Here is a 22,485-nt window from a genome sequence, read left to right on the forward strand (position 1 = left end):
ACTTTATTAAGAGATTCATCATTAGGACAGCATTTCATTTAGCAAACAGAAACACCATCTGAGGAGCTGTGAAGAATGGAATATTTTTAAAGGTATAAAAGTGCTGGGACAGGGGAATTAGGATTATTTCAAACGAAGTCACTCTCCTTTGAGGCAAAGAAGGGGATGTCTCCAGTCCCAGCAATGCCTTCCTAGCCTTCTGACATCAACTTAAGAGCAAATTATGTTATAAATATTGTGATGCCTAGAATTCTAGCATGGGTCCCATATCTCTGCTCCCTAGTGTTATACCTTTGTGAGAACCCCTAACTTTCAGTGCAGGAGGAACCTATGGTTGCATAGAATATTACTCCCATGATTAGATCCCAAATCAGTTAACTTTAAGTTGATATAAATGGAGATAATCGGAGGGAATAATACTCGATGATTAGATCCCCAATCAGTTGACTTTTCAATTCAATTGTTCAGTTGTGTCCAACTCTTTGTGACTCCATGGATTGCGGCACACCAGGCTTCCCTGTCTATCATCAACTTCCAGAGCTTGCTCAAACTCAAGTTCATTGAGTTGGTGATACCATCCAACATTTTAGCCTCTGTCTTCTAGTCCTGCCTTCAATCTTTCCCAGCATCAAGGTCTTTTCCAATGAGTCAGTTCTTCACATCAGGTGGCCAAAGTATTGGAGTTTCAGCTTCAGCATCAGTCCTTTCAATGAATATTGAAAGAGAACCCCATGAACAGTTGACAAAAAATGGAGATAATTATGGTAGGCCTAATTTAATCATCTGAAACTTTAAAAGTGGCTGGACCTTTCTAGCAGTCAGAAATTTCAAATATGAGAAGGTGTGTGGATGGAGCTACATAGTAAAGACCTGAAAGCCACATCTGAGAACTGAGAGTGGTTTTTGGTCTACCACTAGCACAACACTAGGAAAAGGCAACCCACTCCAGTATTCTTACCTGGAAAACTCCATGGACAGAGGAGCCTGGTGGGCTATAGTCCATAAGTTCACAAAGAGTCAGACATGACTGAGCACAACAATAACTAGCAAGGAGTTGTTACTCCTACGACTGCAGGGTAAATGATTTCTACCAGAAACCTGAGGGAGCCTGGAAGCATGTATGTCTCTAGTGGACCCTGAGATCAGGACACAATCACCCAACACCTGAATTTCAACTTTGTGTGCCCTTGATGGGAACCCAGCCATACCATGCTCAGACTTCTGACTTGCTGAAACTCAGATAGTAAATTTGTGTTGTTTTAATCCAGTACAGTTAGTGATAATTTGGTCTGCAGCAGTAGAAAACTAAAGATTCAGCAAAAATTGAAGGATAAATAGTAATTGAAATTCCTCTTCATCTACTGGAAATACAGCCCCTCCCTCTGTGTCCCAGATAGAGCATCTTTGAGCCTCACCATCTGAGTATGGCAATTGCTGCCCCTCAGCTGGTAAAGAATCCACCTGCAATGCAGGAGACCTGGGTTCGATCCCTTGATTGGGAAGATCCCCTGGAGAAGGAAAAGGCTACCCACTCCAGTATTCTGGCCTGGAGAATTCCATAGACTGTATAGTTGGTGGGGTTGCAAAGAGTCGGACATGATTGAGCGACTTTCACTCCTCAGATAAAGTCCTGACTTTGTCCCTAGAGCACAATCCTAAGTCCACTAATTATGTTTTTTTTTTAATTTAAAAAAAAAAAAAAAAAAGCTCTCTGCTTTCTATCTCCTCCCAGCTAGTTTTAAAAGGAGTCAGGCAGGCCAGTTTCTCCAGGCTTTGCTTGAACATTAGTGTTTCCTCACAAATCCAAACAAATTGCAACATATCTCTAAACAAAAGGCTGTTCTCAACTGTAACAACTCTCCAAGCCCTTGATTCTGAATAATTGTCTAATTATCCTCATAGAGCCCTTGCAGGGAGGCAATATTCAGAGACAGAACTGGGTGGAAATGTATAGGCAAGGCAGAGTATGGATATTCTCTGCACTGAAGAGAAGCAAGGGAAGCAAAGAAGAAAGGATAGAAATGAAGAATGAAGGAGTTTGGTAAGAATAGATCACGGAATGGGGACCAGGAACATTTCAATTTACCCAAGAAGTTCCATCCTTTCTCTACATGGAAGAGTCAGTCAGTTTCCTAGTTCAGGATAAACAGTAAAAGAGTGAATTGGCTGGGAGTTGGGGGGTGGGGGTGGGCGCATGGGGAGGGGGCTATGTTAGTGGCATGCTGGATTTTAGTTCCCCAACTAGGGACTGAGTGCATGTGCCCCGCAGTAGAAGCAGAGTCTTATCCACTGGACCACCAGGGAAGTCCAAAAGAGTTAATGTTAAATGTAAATCAACTTTGTAAATATTATAAGTGTGTGGATTAAATACTTACACATGAGTTTTGGTACATGTTTAGACACTTTCAACTGAGTATGGTAATTGTCAAATCAAAGAAACCCCAGGAAATTGTCTCTGAATGCATTCTCTTTAAAGTGAATAAAGGGAATATGAAAAGGAAGGCGAATGAAAGATTCCAGACCCTACAAGAACACCTGCAAGGACACTCATAAATACACAGACAAAGGATTGTAATATTAAATTATTTTTTGCAGTGCATGTAGAACATTGTAATCCATAAGTAAAAATGTAAGTTTAATATCCACATCAAAAATCTACAAACTGCATCATATAACCCAGATAGCTCATTTGATACAGAGTTGTTCAAGGTAGATTTCTAAGCATAACCTTGAAGAAACCCAACCTCTGGTAAAACCCAAAAAAAGACAATTGTTCTTTGGAGTGGAACCCACCCCTAGGAATCTACCTATTTCTACATCTATACATCATCTTCACATCTATCTCTACATCAGTCTCCACATCAATCTCGACATCTAACTGCCTGTAAGTCTTCCTCCTCCTCTGCATCCTCCTTCCCCTCTCTGTGTCCCTCTCTCTTTCTCATTTCATTTTTTCAAATAACACAGGAAAATATGGAGGGATGAAAAGTCACAAATCACATCACTAGGGGATGCATTCAGAACCACGGGATTAAAGAAGCGTTGTCCTCTGAAGGCACATCCTGAGACTGACTTCTGGACACTGTGACACAGCTCCCTGAGCTGGGGCGAAGCAGGAGCTGAAATTGTTCGCTGAACACCTTTCCCGAGACAGGAGGATTTCTGTCCTCTGTGGGGGAAACTTTTCGCCTCGGGGTACAAAATGCCTCCCCGGGGCCTTGCACTGCTTGAGGAATGGCGGGGAGCGGCCCTAAGGCCCAGGCGGCCAGGGCGGGGAGACCTGCGGGCCCGGAGGTCGGTGGTGCGCGGCGAGCAGGGAATCGAGCGCCGTCAGCGCCCAGTGCAGGGCGGCGCCCGCGTGCGTCAGCTGCCAGGTGAGCCAGGCGCGCTGCGACGCCGTGGGCTCCGTGCGGTCGGTGGCCACCGGGAGGAAGGCGCCCCCCGGGGCCCGCAACTCATCCAGGACCACTTCAAGGGCTCCCATCTGGTTGGAGAGCTTGGACGTGAGCGCCTCCAGGGGCGTAGCAGCTTCAGGAGAGTGGGTTCTGCGCGGGCGCTTGGGCGAGGCGGGCCTGGACTCCGGCTTGTACTGGCAGCGTCTCTGGCCCCGGGCCCACATTGGCGATCGGAACCAGGCCCCCCTGTCCTGGAGACGCCCGGAAGTATGGGCAGAACCTAGGAGGGGGACAGAACAGGAGAGGTTCCTGTGATGTGCGCTGCCCCTGAAACTTTAGGTCAAATGCACCACCGCCCCTTGCCTGTCCCAACACCTCCACCCCAGGCCTAACACCGCACCATACCTGACTGTTGGCCTCTTCCAACATCTGCTGGCAACCAGGGCCAAGTCCTGGGCACCTTCCTCTCAGCCTGTTCCCACTTCATGGGGGTCTCACCAGGGTCAGAGGCTTTCTCTGCCCTCTGGGGGTTCAGTTTGCCCCTCAGGGCCTTTGCCCACATCCCCACCTCTACCAAGCCCAGCCCAGAAACTTACCTGCTCTGTGGTAAAGGCCTGCTCTGCAGGAGTTTGGATGCTCCTTAGATCTCCACTGGGCTGGGGGTGGTCGTCCCCTCACCTTCTCTTCTCCATGGCCGTTTCCCTTCTGACTCTCAGGGGAGCCATCCCGGCTTCTGCATCGCTTGTGCCTGGTGACCTCTGTGGGTGAAGAGGAGGACAGGAGTGAGTGTTCCCTGACCTACCTCTGGAATCTGGGGAGAGTGGATTAGAGAAGGTTCCAAGTCCCACTGCTCCTCCACCTCCATGCCATCCCCTCCCCCAAACTCTGGTTTCCTCCAGCCCCCCTCTCCCTCCATGAGCATCTCACCTGGACAGAGTAGTTTTTGAGCTGCCTAGCAGACTTGCCCCAGGAAGCCCTCTCTCAAGTTCAGACCTCAAGGATGGCATAGCTGGTAGAGGCCTGCATCACGGAGGATCGGGACTTCACCCTGGGTTTCTCTCCCCCCTTTCAAAAGTGTCAGGGTCACATCTGGGACCTGTTCCTCTGTCCCACAGCCCAATCTCTACTGTCTCCCAAATTCTCTCCAGGATCACTCCAAACAGATGCCTGCAGAAAAGAATCTGGCATCTTACCTGCTTTGCCCTGAGAGCCCTCTTGTGTCTCCATGCTTCGTTTTTCTCTTTGCCTTTCTGAGGGATGTCGATCTCCCCCCTTCTCTTTTACAGACAGGTTTTCCTTGGAGGAAATCCTTCCATTTCCCCTGTGGGAGACACCTTGTTTCTGCTGGCCAGGCCTTCTGCCACTTGCAGCCCCTTCCACTGTGTCCATGTCTGCCATCTGCAGCACACATCTGGATGCCTCAGAAGTGGACCAGGGAATGACCAGGTGAGCAGAGGGTGTGGCCTTGTCTAGCTTCTGGACAGCCCCCTGGGGAGTTACAGATTGGTCCTCAGGAGGATCACACCCCCGAGGGCATTTGCATGATGAGGTTAGCACTCTTTGCTATATCCCACTGACTTTCTTGGTCTGAGAACATTGTAACCATTACTTTCAGAGCATTTCAATTCTCTACTATATATTAACATCCGAGAAGGACAATTTTTTTTCCGAGGACAATTTTTTAAAAATTTAAGTTTTTTTGATGAGGACAAGTTTTAGTCTGTATTGAATTTGTTAAAATGTTGCTTCTTTTCTGTTTTTGTTTTTGTTTTTGTTTTGGCTGTAAGGCAAATGGGAACTTAGCTCCCCATCAGGGATCCAATGTGCACTCCCTTCATTGGAAGGTGAAGTCTTAACCACTGGACTGCAGGGAGACCCATGAAAGGGCAATTTTGTCTTATTTGTTTCATGCTGTATTTTATCTATTTGTTTTCAACAGTTTTTTGTATCTGTATGTCTGTGAGCGTGGGTCACTCTATGCCAGGGGTCCGCAAGGTGTTGATATAAAGGACTGCTGCTGCTAAGTCGCTTCAGTCGTGTCCGACTCTGTGCGACCCCATAAATGGCAGCCCACCAGGCTCCCCTGTCCCTGGGATTCTCCAGGCAAGAACGCTGGAGTGGGTTGCCATTTCCTTCTCCAATGCATGAAAGTGAAAAGTGAAAAGTAAAAGGGAAGTTGCTCAGTCATGTCTGACTCTTCTCGACCCCATGGACTGCAGCCTACCAGGCTCCTCCGTTCATGGAACTTTCCAGGCAAGAGTACTGGAGTGGGGTGCCATTGCCTCCTCCGATATATAAAGGACTAGAAAACCTTTATGGTTTGTTTTACTTGCATTCCCTTTGGCCCCTACTCAGGTATGCTGTCCTGACACAAATGCCACCAGAGACTACAGCTGAAAAAGCCTATTTAAGCTCCAAATTATTAAAACAACCACAACAACATAGGTAGGACCTCTGCTCTCAGCATCATATCAAGTTTTGAATTTAAATTTTTCTTCTTTTTCTCACCCTTGTTTCTTCTTTTGTCTGGATATGGACATATTTTTCAACTGGGATCAGAAGGTACAAAAAGACATAATAGGTGAGTGACAAAAATAACCTAGGACACACCTTTGAGAGCACTGGTTCATGAATAATTTGAAGCATGTGATGGATATATTCACTGTCTCTAATTGCAAACAGTGTTCTTGTAGGTGGAATAATTTCTGTGAATGAGCAGGAGGCAGCATATGGAGGGGACCGCACTGTCTTTTGCACATAGCTACTCTTCTATAAAAACAGCCTCCGCCAGGTCTATGGGACCTCTAGGTCAGACTGTTGTTGCTGATGGCTGATAAAACCAGCAGAAGCCAATCAGAATCTATTCTTAATAGACTCAAGGTACCCAGACCTCAGAGTGAAGAGCTGAGTCATGTTAATGAGAATGTTCATTCTGCTATACAGCTGAAACTAACAACATTATTCATCAACTATACTCCAATGTAAAATAAAAAGTTTAAAAAAAGAAAAGAATCTTCTGTGGCTTCTGGGGCTTACAGAGTCCTTACCTGTTCTCAGGCTTCATTAATTGAGATGTAGCACACCATTTTAACACTAGTTTTTTGGGCACAAATGATATAGAGTGTCACATATGCCTGGAAAGTGTGCATGTTATGAGGGTGGGAATTAATTCCAAGTGCTCAAGTGCATGGAAGGCCCTGATCTCCAATCATTCTGGGGTCACTGTGAGGTTGTTTAGATTTCATCTTTGAAAATAAATCCTTCATCTGTAATCATGCTGATTGACCTGGTGCATGTAGACTTCCTGAAGTTTTCAAATCCAGTGTATCTCCCCAAATAGGTTCACACGGGGGAGTCTGTATTCTTTATAATTTTGCTCAAAATATAAAATTTCCTCTACACCAAAGCCTTGCCATCAGTGGGCAGGGGATTTCGATCTCTAGAGACCTTAGATAAAGCTAGTATAATGCTTAAGGGCTGATCTACACTCAGGAAAGGTGCTATCCTGTGGCCTGAATGTTGTGATTTATGGTAAGAGAGATGTATTTGGTATTTCTCCTGGTTGCTGGCACAGATACTAAAGCCACTGGAATTTCTTAAGCGTGAAAGTGATAAATGGGCTTTGTTATGTTAATGAGGTGACCTTTGGAGAGCATCCCAGGGACAAAGAGTCAGGGCTTGCTGATCTTATTAAAACTCCAGGTTAGAGGGAGGAGAGAGGAGCTGGAGATTGGACCCATCACCAGTGTCTAATGAGTTAATCTCGTCTCTGTAATGAAGCCTCTGTAAAAACCCAAAAGGACTGGTTTGAAAAGCTTCCAGGTTGGTGAAGAGGTGGGGATTCGCGGAGGACAGGGAAGCTCATGCCCTTTCCCCTTACCTTGCTTGAGGCACATCTTCCATCTAGCTGTCCCTGAGTTATAGCCTCTTATTATAAAATGATAATCTAATCAATAAAAGGTTTCTCTGAGTTCTGTAAGCAAATTCATTGAACCCAAGAAGGGTCCTCGGAACCTCTGCACTCTAGTGGGTCCACCAGAAGCACAGCTGAGAACCTGGAGCTGTGACTGCATCTGAAGTGGGGGAGGGGCTGTCTTGTAACACGGAGCTCTGAACCTGTGGAATCTGAAGTTTTCTCTGAGGACAATGCGTCAGGATTGTGAGACACCAAACTGGTGTCAGAAATAGGTTGGTGGTGTGGGGATAACACACTGTCACACTGGAACTTTTACTACAGTCTTACCACCCTCACGTGGCTACTGTCTCTGCCAACTACACATGGGGCACTTGCATTCATAGGGCCCCTCTGGGTTCAGACCTGGCAAGAGGTCAGGTAGTGTAAGCTTCAGGGAATCCAGAACAATAGCAAGTATAGCTAGTAGGGATGACTTCTCTTTATTTACCATGAATTTATACTTCTCAAAGGAAGATAATTGGATTATTTTCCCATCACTCATTCTGGAATCTCCTGTCCTCCAATGTTTGATTTACTTGGTATCCACAGCATTGGGCCGCTTTGCCGTTACTAGTAGCCCCTTTCCGTCAGCTCAACCACCCGTCACGAGCAGCAGAAACTCTTTCCGAAGAAAATAGTTTTGATCACTTTCTCTAAGGCAGTTATGTTGGAACATCAGCCTTTTTTTTTTTTAATTGTCCCTACTCAGAGCATTTCTAAGTAGAAAAAAGACCATCTAGTCTGTGCTAATGTGAAGATAGCAAAGTTTTATCCTGGCCACTACGTTTCCTGTTGAGAGGCTCCCTGACCAGATATCTTGGACCATGTGAGATGAGTAACCTCAAGGAGAATACACCTTTGCCTTTCTTGTGAGATGAGTAACCTCAAGGAGAATACAACTTTGCCTTTCTTAAGTTTTTTGGGGGGTGCCATGCTGCTTGCATATGAGATCTCATTTCCTAGATCAGGGCCCCATGCAGTGTAAGCCTAGAGTCCTAACTACTGGAATGCCAGGGAATTCCCACATTTCTCTTTCAAATTCTACCAAGTATTGGGTTGACCAAAAAGTTCCTTTGGCTTTGAAAAAAAAAAAAGACACTTTTTTCATTTTTTTCAAGAACTTTATTGAACATGATATTTGCTGTTTTGTTCCACTACCTTCTGTCATTTTTCAGGTAACTTCATAATTTCATTTTCCCAAAGCATTTTATCTTTCTGAGCAAAGAACTATTCTGGGTGCCCTTTACAGTCTTCCAGGGAATTGAAGTTTTTTCCAATAAGAGAATTTTGTAATGACCTAAATAAATGTAAATCCAAATGTGCAATGTCTGGTGAATATGGCCAATGAATAAGAACTTCCAAGCCAAGGTATAACAGTTTTTGCCCAGTCATCAAAGCAACATGCAATCTTGCGTTATCCTAATGGATGATTGGCCTTCCCAGCTGGCTCAGTAGTAAACAATCCACCTGCCAATACAGGAGATGGGAGTTGGATCACTGGATCGGGAAGATCCCATTGGAGAAGGAAATGACAACCCACTACAGTATTCTTATTTGGGAAATCCCATGGACAGAGGAGCCTGGCAGCTTCAGTCCCTGGGGCTCAAAGAGTCAGGCATGATTGAGTGACTAAAACAATAATGGAAGATTATGCATTTTCTGTTGACTAATTCCAGCCAGTTTTCATTGAGGTGCTGTTTTCAATTGGACTAATTGGAAGCAGTGTTTGTTGGAATTAATGGTTTGCTTTTCTGAAAGGAACATATAATAGAGGACTTCTTCCAAAGCCACCATATACATAACATCTCCTTCTTTGGATGAGACCAACTTTCGTATTGTTGTCAGTGTCTCATTTCACTGGCCCCACAGTCTCTTCCATTTCACATTATTGTACAATAACCACTTTTCTTTCTCCATCACAATTTTGTTTAAAATCAGAACATTTTCATTACGTCTCAGTAGAGAATCACATGTGGGAACGATTAAGAACGCTTTTTTCACCTAACTTACGTGGAACCCAAAAATCAAAGCAATTACTATAACCCAGCTGGTGCAAATTATTTTCAACACTTGATTTGGATATTTTGAGAAGATATTAAGAAGAGGTGGCAAGAATACACAGAAGAACTGTACCAAAAAGATCTTCATGACCCAGTTAATCACGATGGTGTGATCATTCACCTAGAGCCAGACATCCTGGAATGTGAAATCATCACTACAAACAAAGCTAGTGGAGGTGAATTCCAGTTGAGCTATTTCAAATCCTAAAAGATGATGCTGTGAAAGTGCTGCACTCAATATGTCAGTGGCCACAGGACTGGAAAAGGTCAGTTTTCATTCCAATCCCAAAGAAAGGCAATGCCAAAGAATGCTCAAACTACCGCGCAATTGCACTCATCTCACATGAGTCCGAAATGCAGTACTTGGATGCAATCTCAAAAACGACAGGATGATCTCTGTTCGTCTCCAAGGCAAACCATTCAATATCACAGTTATCCAAGTCTATGCCCCAACCAGTAACGCTGAAGAAGCTGAAGTTGGACGGTTCTATGAAGACCTACAAGACCTTTTAGAACTAACACCCAAAAAAGATGTCCTTTTCATTATAGGGGACTGGAATGCAAAAGTAGGAAGTCAAGAAACACCTGGAGTAGCAGGCAAGTTTGGCCTCGGAATGCTGAGTGAAGCAGGGCAAAGACTAATAGAGTTTTGCCAAGAAAATGCACTGGTCATAGCAAATACCCTCTTCCAACAACACAAGAGAAGACTCTACACATGGACATCACCAGATGGTCAACACTGAAATCAGATTGATTATATTCTATGCAGCCAAAGATGGAGAAGCTCTATACAGTCAACAAAAACAAGACCAGGAGCTGACTGTGGCTCAGATCATGAACTCCTTATTGCCAAATTCAGACTCAAATTGAAGAAAGTAGGGAAAACCACTAGACCATTCAGGTATGACCTAAATCAAATCCCTTATGATTCTACAGTGGAAGTGAGAAATAGATTTAAGGGTCTAGATCTGATAGATAGAGTGCCTGATGAACTATGGAATGAGGTTCGTGACATTGCACAGGAGTCAGAGATCAAGACCATCCCCATGGAAAAGAAATGCCAAAAAGCAAAATGGCTGTCTGGGGAGGCCTTACAAATAGCTGTGAAAAGAAGAGAGGCAAAAAGCAAAGGAGAAAAGGAAAGATATAAGCATATGAATGCAGAATTCCAAAGAATAGCAAGAAGAGATAAGAAAGCCTTCTTCAGTGATCAATGCAAAGAAACAGAGGAAAAGAACAGAATGGGGAAGACTAGAGATCTCTTCAAGAAAATTAGAGATAAAAAGGGAACATTTCATGCAAAGATGGGCTCGATAAAGGACAGAAATGGTCTGGACCTAACAGAAGCAGAATATATTAAGAAGAGGTGGCAAGAATACACGGAAGAACTGTACAAAAAAGATCTTCACAACCCAGATAATCATGATGATGTGATCACTAATCTAGAGCCAGACATCTTGGAAACTGAAGTCAAGTGGGCCTTAGAAAGCATCACTATGAACAAAGCTAGTGGAGGTGATGGAATTCCAGTTGAGCTCTTTCAAATCCTGAAAGATGATGGGTGAAAGTGCTGCACTCAATAGGCCAGCAAATTTGGAAAACTCAGCAGTGGCCACAGGACTGGAAAAGATCAGGTTTCATTCCAATCCCAAAGAATGCTCAAACTACCACACAATTGCACTCATCTCACATGCTAGTAAAGTAATGCTCAAAATTCTCCAAGCCAGGCTTCAGCAATATGTGAACTGTGAACTTCCTGATGTTCAAGCTGGTTTTAGAAAAGGCAGAGGAACCAGAAATCAAATTGCCAACATCCGCTGGATCATGGAAAAAGCAAGAGAGTTCCAGAAAAACCTCTATTTCTGCTTTATTGACTATGCCAAAGCCTTTGACTGTGTGGATCACAACAAACTGTGGAAAATTCTGAAAGAGATAGGAATACCAGACCACCTAACCTGCCTCTTGAGAAATCTGTATGCAGGTCAGGAAGCAACAGTTAGAACTGGACATGAAACAATGGACTGGTTCCAAATAGGAAAAGGAGTCCGTCAAGGCTGTATATTGTCACCCTGCTTATTTAACTTCTATGCAGAGTACATCATGAGAAACGCTGGGCTGGAAAAAGCACAAGCTGGAATCAAGATTGCCGGGAGAAATATCAATAACCTCAGATATACGGATGACACCACCCTTATGGCAGAAACTGAAGAGGAGCTAAAAAGCCTCTTGATGAAAGTGAAAGAGGAGAGTGAAAAAGTTGGCTTAAAGCTCAACATTCAGAAAACGAAGATCATGGCATCCGGTCCCATCACTTCATGGGAAATAGATGGGGAGACAGTAGAAACAGTGTCAGACTTTATTTTGGGGGACTCCAAAATCACTGCAGATGGTGACTTTGGCCATGAAATTAAAAGACGCTTACTCCTTGGAAGAAAAGTTATGACCAACCTAGATAGTATATTCAAAAGCAGAGACATTACTTGCCAACTAAGGTCTGTCTAGTCAAGGCTATGGTTTTTCCTGTGGTCATGTATGGATGTGAGAGTTGGACTGTGAAGAAGGCTGAGCCAAGAAGAATTGATGCTTTTGAACTGTGGTGTTGGAAAAGGCTCTTGAGAGCCCCTTGGAATGCAAGGAAATCCAACCAGTCCATTCTGAAGGAGATCAACCCTGGGATTTCTTTGGAAGGAATGATGCTAAAGCTGAAACTCCAGTACTTTGGCTACCTCATGCAAAGAGTTGACTCATTGGAAAAGACTCTGATGCTGGGAGGGATTGGGGGCAGGAGGAGAAGGGGATGACAGAGGATGAGATGGCTGGATGGCATCACAGACTCGATGGAAGTGAGTCTGAGTGAACTCCAGGAGATGGTGAGGAACAGGGAGGCCTGGTGTGCTGCGATTCATGAGTTCGCAAAGAGTCAGACACAACTGAGCGACTGAACTGAACTGAACTGAACTGAAGAGGAACTAAAAAGCCTCTTGATGAAAGTGAAAGTGGAGAGTGAAAAAATTGGCTTAAAGCTCAACATTCAGAAAAGGAAGATCATGGCATTGGTCCCATCACCTCACGGGAAATAGATGGGGAAACAGTGGAAACAGTGTCAGAATTTATTTTTGGGGGCTCCAAAATCACTGAAGATGGTGACTTCAGCCATGAAATTATAAGACGCTTACTCCTTGGAAGAAAAGTTATGACCAACCTAGATAGCGTATTCAAAAGCAATGTTTGCTTTGCGAACAAAGGTCCGTCTAGTCAAAGCTATGTTTTTTCCAGTGGTCATGTATGAATGTGAGAGTTGTACTATAAAGAAAGCTGAGCGCCAAAGAATTGATGCTTTTGAACAGTGATGTTGGAGAAGACTCTTGGGAGTCCCTTGGACTGCAAGAAAATCCAACTAGTCCATCCTAAAGGAGATCAGTCCTAGGTCTTCATTGTAAGCACTGATGTTGAAGCTCAAGCTCCAATACTATGGCCACTTGATGAGAAAAGCTGACTCATTGGAAAAGACTCTCATGCTGGGAAAAATTGAGGGCAGGAGTAGAAGAAGACAACAGAGGATGAGATGGCTGGATGGCATCACTGACTCAATGGATATGAGTTTGGGTGGGCTCCAGGAGTTGGTATTGGACAGGGAGGCATGGCGTGCTACAGCTCATGGGGTCAAAAGTGTCGGACACAACTGGCGACTAACTGAACTGAACTGAGTGTGTCTGCTCCCTCCCGAATGGCATAACTTGATTGTCCTCAGTTAATGTCTCCATTTGATTGCTATCAACTTCAACAGGTCTACTGGATCATGGACCATAGTCCAGTGAGAAAATCCCAGCAGTAAAGTTTTAAAACCCCTATTGACACTTTTGATCAGTCACAGAACCTTCTCCATATACTGCACAAATCTTTTTTATGCATTTCAGTTGCTTTTTTATCTCTTGAAATAATAAAGCATACTATACCAAAAAGTCTCTTTTCTTGCATCTTTGATATTAAAATGCCTACACAAATATTCACCAATTTTGATGTTTTGTTTAATGCACAGTGATATAAGCGCTGTAATATACAACAAAATTGTTTTGAATAAAGTTAAAAACAGCTAGGTCCTGCAAGAGCCTTCTTACAGGAAAAGAAAAAGAAAAAATGAAAGAAGCTTTTGGCCAACTCAATATGTGAGTGGTTTACAAATTGTGGTCCCAGGACAAGGGCTATCACCCACTTCAGAACTTGTTAAAAATGCAAGTATTAGGCTTCAATCCAAACTTACGGGGTCAGAACACTGAAGGTAGGGCAGTGCAATCTGTGTTCCACATGCCCCAACCCCACCCCACCATGTGATTCTGATTCAGGTTCCAATGTGAGAAGCACTGAAAGAGAATATTCAGATCAAGAGGGGAGAAAGATTTCATTCATTTAAAACTAGTAATCAGCATCGTAAGGGAGCAGTCTGGGTCAGGTACTTTTACCATATCTCCCTCTCAGTTCAATTCAGTCATTCAGTCGTGTCTGACTCTTTGCGACCCCATGGACTGCAGCATGCCAGGCTTCCCTGTTAATTTCAACATGAAATAATTTGGGGATGTCCATGCAAATAATGGTTTTAGGGGGAAAAAGACAATTTTCTTGCTTGTACACATTTTATCCTGTTATCTTATTTAAGGTGTGAATTCAGAAATTAAACACAAAGGAGGGAACTGCAGAATGCTCCATCATCGATGTCCTTGAAATATTATGACAGTCAGTTCCGAGGGGTGCTCCGCAGAAAGAGAGAGGCAGTGGAATTTCCATCAGCAGAGCCGGGGTGCCCGAGGAGAGGTGAGACTGCTGTGCACCAACCCAGCCCCTCCGCAAGAGAAACAATCAGACGAGACAAGGATTCGTCTAAGCAGTTCCGCTTTATTGCCACCAACTCTTGGTTTATATAGGCAAGCAAGGGGGTTTTGCAAGGGACTTTCTATAGTTGCACCAATCATGTTAAAGGTCAAATTGTAATATGCCATAGTTGCACCAATCACCTTAAAGGTCAAATCGTCCTGTGCTTTCATTATGACAGGAGTCTGTGGTGATCACGTGCTGTCCACGTGCACGGAAATCAAGAGAGCCAATCAAAAACTTTAACATAGACCACGCCCCTGTCTCTTCCGCCAGGCGCCATCTTAGTTTCCCACCACAAAGCTAACCCATCTTTCTTAAGGTTTCCCATTTAGGGCCCCATAGTCAGTATTTTCTAATTCCTTCAGATTTTTAAGTAATAGTAATTTGATATTTTTAAAATTAAGGCTTTCCTTAGTGCAGCTTAAGGTTCAGAGAAAAAATCAGGGAAAGTACAGAGATCTCCCAGATGCCTCCTCTCCCCCTCATGCGGGCACCCCTCCCTCTCTAGTGTCTATAGTCCGCACCAAAGTGGTACCTGTGTTACAGCTGAGCAGACTGCACTGACATGTCACGATCATGAGTTCATTCTTGGTGTTGGACTTTTTGCAGATTTGGAAATTTTAATTTTTTGAAAACATTAATATTAGTAAAATATCTTTTTTTTTCAGTTGAAGTGTTGATTTAAAATCTGTTAATTACTGCTGTACAGCAAAGTGATTCTGTTATACATGTATTTATATTTTTTCACTTTCTTTTCCATTATGGTTTATCAAAGGATATTGAATATAGTCCCCTTGCTTACAATAGGACCTTGTTTATCCATTCTCTACATAATAGTTTGTATCTGCAGATCCCAAACTCACAGCCCCCTTTGGCAACTGCCAGTCTTCCCTACGTCCATGCTTCTGTTTTATACGCGCATTTGTGTCAGATTTTACATTGCATACGTGAGTGACATTGTATGGTGTTTGTCTTCCTACCTACTTCACTTAGTGTGATGATCTGTAGTTACGCCAACATTGCTGCAAATGGCATTATTGCTCTATTTCATGGCGGAGTAATATTCCACTCTGTGCTTTTGCCCCATCCTCCTTATCCACTCATCGGCTGATGGATGTTTGTTCCCGTGTCTTGTGCACTGTGAGCAGTGCTGCTGTGAACGTTAATGGCGCATGTGTGTTTCTGAATTATAGTTTTGTCTGGATACACCCCCAGAAATGGGAATGCTGGATCATACGGTAATTCCATTTTTAGTTTTCTGAGAAAATCCATACAGTTGGCTACAGTGGCTATGCCGATATAAACACCCACTAACAGTGTAGGTGCGTTCTCTTTTCTCCACACCTGGGCCTGTGTTTCTTGCTTGTGACCTTTTGACTGATGGCCACTCTGAGCAGCATGAGTTGGAATGTCACTGTACTTTGGATTTGCATCTCTTTAATGGAGATGTTGAGCACCTTTTCATGGACCTATGAGCCATCCATATTTCTTCTTTGGAGAAACGTCTCTTCAGGTCGTCTGCCCATTTTTCCATTGTTTGTTGTTGTGTCTAGACCTTAATATTATATACTATTTTGTGATGGTAAATGACATATCCTTATAATAATTTAAAGACAAATAATAGTTTTTAAAATGTTTTATTCCAAATTACCTTTTAAACATTTTAATTAGTATATAACTTTTACTGTGTATAGTATTTTACAACCATAGTACATGTGTGTATGATAACTGAATATCATAGGTAGCTTTTCCAATTTTTCCAAAGGGGTAACAGCAAAGGAGGATTCCAGGGTTCACTAAGCATCTAGTATGCAGTACAGACACTGCCCTCTAGGACTTCACTCAAGTTCAGCCCCAACCATATGTAGATGCAAGGCTTCTGGAAAGAGGACATGTAACCCCAGAAGGCCACACTGCCTGCTCTCTTTCATCAAACGGAGAAAAAACAATGGTCCCTCACTGGCCCAAGCTCAAAACTGCCACTGCCACTTAGTAGCAGTGGCCTTAACACAGTCCCTTCCCTGCTCACAGCCTCATACCTGCCAAGGATCCAAACCACCCAGAGAGGAGAGAGCTCAAAAGTATGTGTGAACCACCCCCAGGACTGCTGCAGGTCGCTGCCGGATTTCAGCGCCTCACCTGCACTGAATAGGCCTGGTGTCCAGGCTGCCAGGCTATGTTCCCCAGCAGAGTTAGTAGGTGAAGAAATTTGCACTGTGGTGGGCTCCCTGTTGGACCCTCACCCGCCTTGTCCCAAGTCATCGCCCTGAGTTCTCTCCTTTCCTCCTCTGTAGTGTGGGAACCACCATCACATTGGTCTCAGAGGGTTAATGTGAGGGGAAAATGACAACACAAGAAAGGCATAAAACTGTGCCTCTGGGGATAACCAGTGCTGCTAGAGGTCAAGAGAGGTCACCTGCGGAGGCTCAGAGAGCTGGGCCTAGTGACAAGTGGCTGCAGGGAACACCAAGGAGGCAAACAGGGTTGGGGAAAACCAGTCTGTGACACAGCAGGTGGCTTCCAAGTGTGTTCAGTGTGAACATCTGTCACCCTGTGCTCTGGAGACAGTGGCACTGGGTCCCTGGATTGCATTTTCCAAAGCTGTGTTTTGTTGCTATCGTCATGGGAATAGGAAAAATTCTGAAAGTTATTCAACCTCCACAGAGGAAAGGGGAACCACCTAATATTGGACTTCCAGTGGGCTCAGGAGAAACTGCACGACGTACGTGTGGGGTGCATACTTATACTGAAAGATGGCAGGTGGGAAAGAGGAAACCACAGAGAAGGCAGATGAGCCAAGAGGCCAGGAGGGGTGGGGGCTGACAGGAGAGATGGCGGCAGAGTGGCCTTCCCATCAGGGTCCCTCTGCCCCCTCCGCTCAGTCAATAACCACCTGTGCCCATCCCACAGCTCTGAGAGGAGGTCCTGGGCCCGCGCAGGGACACACATTCTCTAAGCCTCACGCCTGAGCAGAGGTGAGCCTCAGACAAGGGGGACTGTGTGCAGTCCTCTGCCTTCAGCCACACTGGGGTACAGGGTTCTTCTCTTCATTTTTCTGTGGGGTGGGGATCTTCCTGTCTCATTACTCAATTCAACAACAGCTATGTTTTCTGACACATGGAACATATCCACAGCCTGAGTGAGTGATGGGGTCTGGGCAGGACCCAAAATTCAGCAGCACTTGTTTTCTTTCTCTTGTTGCCCCTATTTCAAACCAACACTGGAGTCAGCGGGAATTCTCAGGAAGCATTAGATCCTGACTCCAGGGGAACAGGCTGGGTCCCCGGGCACAACAGTGGGGATGGGGGCTACCTTCCAAACGCCCCGGGTCCCGAAGCCTCCTGACAGAGCCCCTGCTCCTGCCTTCAGCACTGGACCTAGGCCAGAGCTTCCCTACCTGGAGAGACCCTGAGAGACCCCAGGGCAGCACAGGATCAGCCTTCTCTGAGCAAAGCTGATCCTTCTCCGTGACTCAGGCGTCCCCCTTCCCGTCTAGACCACGGTGTTCTGGAGCAGGCTGGCCTTGACACCAATGGGAGAAACACTGGGAAGGGGCCGGGAAGCCAGGCTTGGGGGAGGGATGAAGGGGGTCATGGAGGCAGAGATGGGGGACCTGGGTCCCTGCTGGGTGAGCTGTCCCTGCCATTAGCAAGGATGCACCTGGCAGCTCCCGTCTCCTGCAGGCAACTGCACCAGCCTTCTCTCGAGGGTCGCTGTCTGGTGACTTACAGCAGATCTCTGCTCTGAGAGTGTCAGAGCAACCGTGGAAGCAGACATTCCACTCTGGGGAGGCAGGGGGAGTGGGCTCCGTGTGTGTCCCCTTGCACCCACAGCATCCTCACTCGCTCTACCGTCCAGCTCCCTGCCCACCCGCCCCCTCACTGAGTCATCACCTCCACCAGGGGAGCAGCTCTGCCCAGATCCAGCCTTCCCACTGAGGCCACGCTGATCGAGGACCACCTGTCACCCCACACCTGCCTGTTCCCTTCCACCCCAGACCACAGCCAGATTCTGAAACGGAGACCGCGTTAACATCCACTTGATCTCCGGGGACTCTCTCCTCACCTGACCCCACACTCTCTGTGGGTCCACGTTCTCACAAACATGTCCCCATCTCAGTTATTCCAACACTTAAATGGATCACATGGCCAGGACAGGGACCCTCATATTGCTCCAGGCTCCCAGAGGTCCCTATGCGTGGGGAGGACAGCAAACAGGACAAGAATCTATCACAAATTTGAGAGAGAGAGACCCCAGGAGACCCTCAGCAGGAGTGGATCAAAGAAGAGAAGCAGGACTCGGCACTCCCGCCTCAGGAGGAAAAGAGCCTGGTGCAGGACAGGGGATGAGAAGAGGGTCCTGGGAACAACACCCCCCTGCCCGACTGCAGACTGACTGAAGGGCACCTTCCAAATACCTGAGCTCTTGTCCAGGGGCTTCTCAGCTGGAGTTTGGGGGGTGGGGTAGGATCCAGAAGATGCAGGTCATGGGGCCAAGAATGTGTCTGTGCAGAGCCAGGCCCACCAGAATCAGAGGTGTTTCCAAGACAAGGTGGGTGTTACAACACTGAGGAACAAGTCAATCATGGATCGGATGCTAAAGTACAAAACTGGGGTAGCTTGTGGAGCTAATGCAATGAGAAAAGTCTTCCCAAGAATGTACTAAAGCCCAGGGCAGAACCAATAAACAGAGATCTTGTGATTACGAGGCTCCCTCCTTCCCTAAACAGGACAGGACCTCAAATCCACATCTGCAGACTAGAGCAGCCTCAAGGTCATGATCCCCAAATCTGCACAAGGAAGGTTAAGACAAGGACATGAATGGTGAGAACCGTGAGGCTCCGGGGTCAACACCTGTGTTGGAGGGAACCGCCTTCTGCTCCCCATGGCCTCCTGCCTCCCAGAGAAGAGGCTCTGGGATCAGCTCAGAGTCAGCAGAGACCCCTGGGCCCAGCCCTGGTTCTACTACAGGTTCTGTCCAAGGGTAAAGTAAATACAAACTGAAATTCTTTTTTAGGCTCTTCATCCACTGAGAAGAGGGAAAGATCAAAAAGAGCCATGGTCCAAACCAAGACAGGTCAGGCCGTGTGCAAAAATCACTCTCTTAGAAATCAGAGCTGCCTCCATAAGCAAAGGGCCGTGGCCACCAAGCCCCTGGCCACTCCAGCTTTGCCTCCTGGATCTGGGGAGGTTTCAAACCAGCACGGAATCTTCCTCCCCCCACCCCTCATTCCTCCAGAGGCCGAGTCTCCAGAATACCATCTGCTCCATTTAGAGGGCTGGGCCAGGTATCCTTTGAAGAGGAGTGTCCCCATGACCACGAGCAGGGAGGTGAGGAAGTATTTGTTTCTCCGAATATGCCTGTGCTGTGCCCTGCCTGGGCTCAGGTTGGGGCTAGAGGTTTAGGGTATCGGGGCTGGGGGCTCAGAGCCTGGAAGGGGCCTCTTCAGCCTTCCTGAGAATCTACTTTGGGTCCTCACACTGGATCGTGGGTCTGGTGACAGGGGCCCTTCACACCGCCCGTTTCTAGGCCTCCTCACTGCACCTGCTCGGAGGTACAGTGACTGTAAATTTCACTGGTTCTTATTAAATGTATGGAAGGATTCATGAAAATGTTACATAACATATTGGAAGCTTCTACTGGTGAGAAGTATCAGACTCCACCCAAGACACAGATAAACCAGACTTTGTCCTGTTCCCTCAGCACCTGCAATTCACACAGCTGGGGGTCAAGGTCCTGTGAGGACGTCACAGCGGGCCCTCCTCCACCCTCGGGCCACCAGCACAGAAGGGACGAGACCCCCAGCTCCGGTCTGGGCAGTGCGACCACACAGGGAAGTGGCTGAGGGGACAGGCAGCCCGTTTAAGGTTCCCAAACCTCCCTTCCTCTCAGAGCTCCAGAGAGGCGTCTGGGAAGCCTGGGGTGCCTGGCACAGGTGCTGACTACTGTGAAGTGAGCGTGGGCTGCCCGCGTGAGCTCCACACCCTAGGGTGTCGGGGTCCAGTCTCCGCAGGATCCAGGGTACCTGAAGGGAAAACGGCGTCGGCGGATGATTTAGAGATAAGGAAAGAATATTGTAGATAAGAAAATAGAGAAGAGAAAGAGGCTGATATTTTTTGGTTTACATAGAAAACCAATAAAACTCTTAGACAAGAAGATTGTTCTATTTACGGAGGCCACAGGTGTCCTCCCAGTCTCCCGAGGGAGTGAAGACACAGAACGTCTTCCCGTTCAGATCTTAGAAACCCAGGCAGAAAAGTGAACGCCGGGAGCCTCCATGTTCCAAGGGATCAGCCTGAAAAGAAGAGGGAGGGAGAGGGAGAGGGAGAGAGAGAGAGAATGATTAACGTGGGGTGACCAAGCTTCTTTGAGCGAGGCCCATTGTTTTTATTTTCAAAAGGGTCTTTTATACCTTTACTTGTACATAGAGGGAAATGAAAGATGTAAAGTCATACAGAGTCAGCCCAAACATTACATCTGTTTTGTCTTTATCAAAACCAGGATTTTTTCTGCAAACCTTTCCCATAGACAATGTTGTGTACATTATCTTCTGGCCTTGGAGGCTTGTGGACATTTTATGGCTCTCTTTTGATAAAGGCTGCTCAACCAGAAAACTTATTTTCCCTTGAAATGTTTTTTCTCTGTATTTTTAATCTATGTCAGCCTCAGAAAATGTTAAACAGAGTTACATTTCTCACCGAGCAAAGGTGCAGTGAGTTAAAAAAAAAAAAAAAAATTAGCTCAAAAGTCTGATGTGGTTAATTTTAAGACTACACTTGTTTTTCTTACATTCCAACTACATTAACTAATATACTCCCAGGTACACAGTGGATAAGAGATATGGGAACTTAACAACAAACATTGGCCCAATAATAAAATCCTACACCAACACAACTCTAATAACTTTTAACTCTTTAAAATGCTCTATGTTTTAGGCTTTCCGTGCCTCTCACAGGTGAGAGGCTACAAATAATCACATGCGTAGCTACAAGAGTCTAGATAGACCTGCCAAACAAGCTAAAATGCTAACAAAAGGGGTTTGATTTAAAATCTTCCTCTCATGTCCAAGAGACTTATTTGCTATAACCCTAGGTTGATTTTCTCCAGAAAAAGGTGGTCGGGGATAGCCCCCTGTTAATGTCAGAAAAGTTGGTAAAAGTCATAAAATAATGAAACAGACAGATTCTGGTTTTGGGGTAGATACTCGAAAAAGCCTAGAGAGCCCGTTAAGTCCTGAAGCCTTGCTTAACAGTTCTCTTCCACATGACCTTGTCATGAGTGGGATCTCCCGTGGTGGCTCCCGACACTAGGGTGTAGCTGGAGAGGGCCAGCAGAAACCCCTGCTCCTCTTCCTCTCCCTACAAGGGGGCATAGCCTCTTTTTAGCAAAACGGAGAGGGGAGATAAGCAGTACACTAACAGTTTCACAAAGACCTCAACCTGACCCCAAGCAGATCAGGTGACCTTCCAGCCACAAGTGGGGACTTCCCTCAGAGCTGGGGACACAACACTAGACCTGTGCTCGGGGCTCGTCTCCCAGCCATCCCCGCCCCACAAGGCTGTCTGCAACAGGAACAAGATCCAGAGAAGCTTAGATGCGTTGCTGGGTCCCGGGCTAATGGCTCAGGTCCTAGAATCAAGCCAGGGTCTGAGGAAGTTATCTGCCTCATCTGTGGCTTATCTTGACCTTGACGATGAAGTCTCCCCACTGAGAGCCTACCTTCAGGGAGGGACTCCTGCCCCACACCATCTTCACACTGGCTGGATGGCCTGATCACAGGTTCAAAGGACCCCGAGCTGTCAGTGGTGAAGACATTCCCCTTGCAGTCCCACCGCACTTGGGAAAATGAGGTGGAGAGAGAGCAAGGTTTTCGGTGGCCAAGTCCCCTGCTGATGAGAGACAAGGACACGGAGGACAGGGCTCCATCCTGGCCAGGTGCCCCTGGTTCCTTCCTCGGAGCATCAAGTCAGTGCCTGCAGGTCAGGCTGGAGGATCCCGTGCCCTCCCTAACACTGCTCTTCGTGACATCCTGCGGGAGCCTGTCCTTGCTGCCAACGACTGGCCTTCAGGGTGGGGGCGCCCCTGTGATTTTCCATCTGGACGCAGCCTGGAGAGACCTTCAGGGACAGACACAGCTCGCGTTCCAGGTGGACCCGCCCTCTGTAACAAGGGCAGTTCCTCTGGCCTCGGTCTGGACCACTGCTCA

The sequence above is a fragment of the Capra hircus genome, chromosome 8, assembly GCF_001704415.2.
Source record: "Capra hircus breed San Clemente chromosome 8, ASM170441v1, whole genome shotgun sequence".
Lineage (NCBI taxonomy): Eukaryota > Metazoa > Chordata > Mammalia > Artiodactyla > Bovidae > Capra > Capra hircus.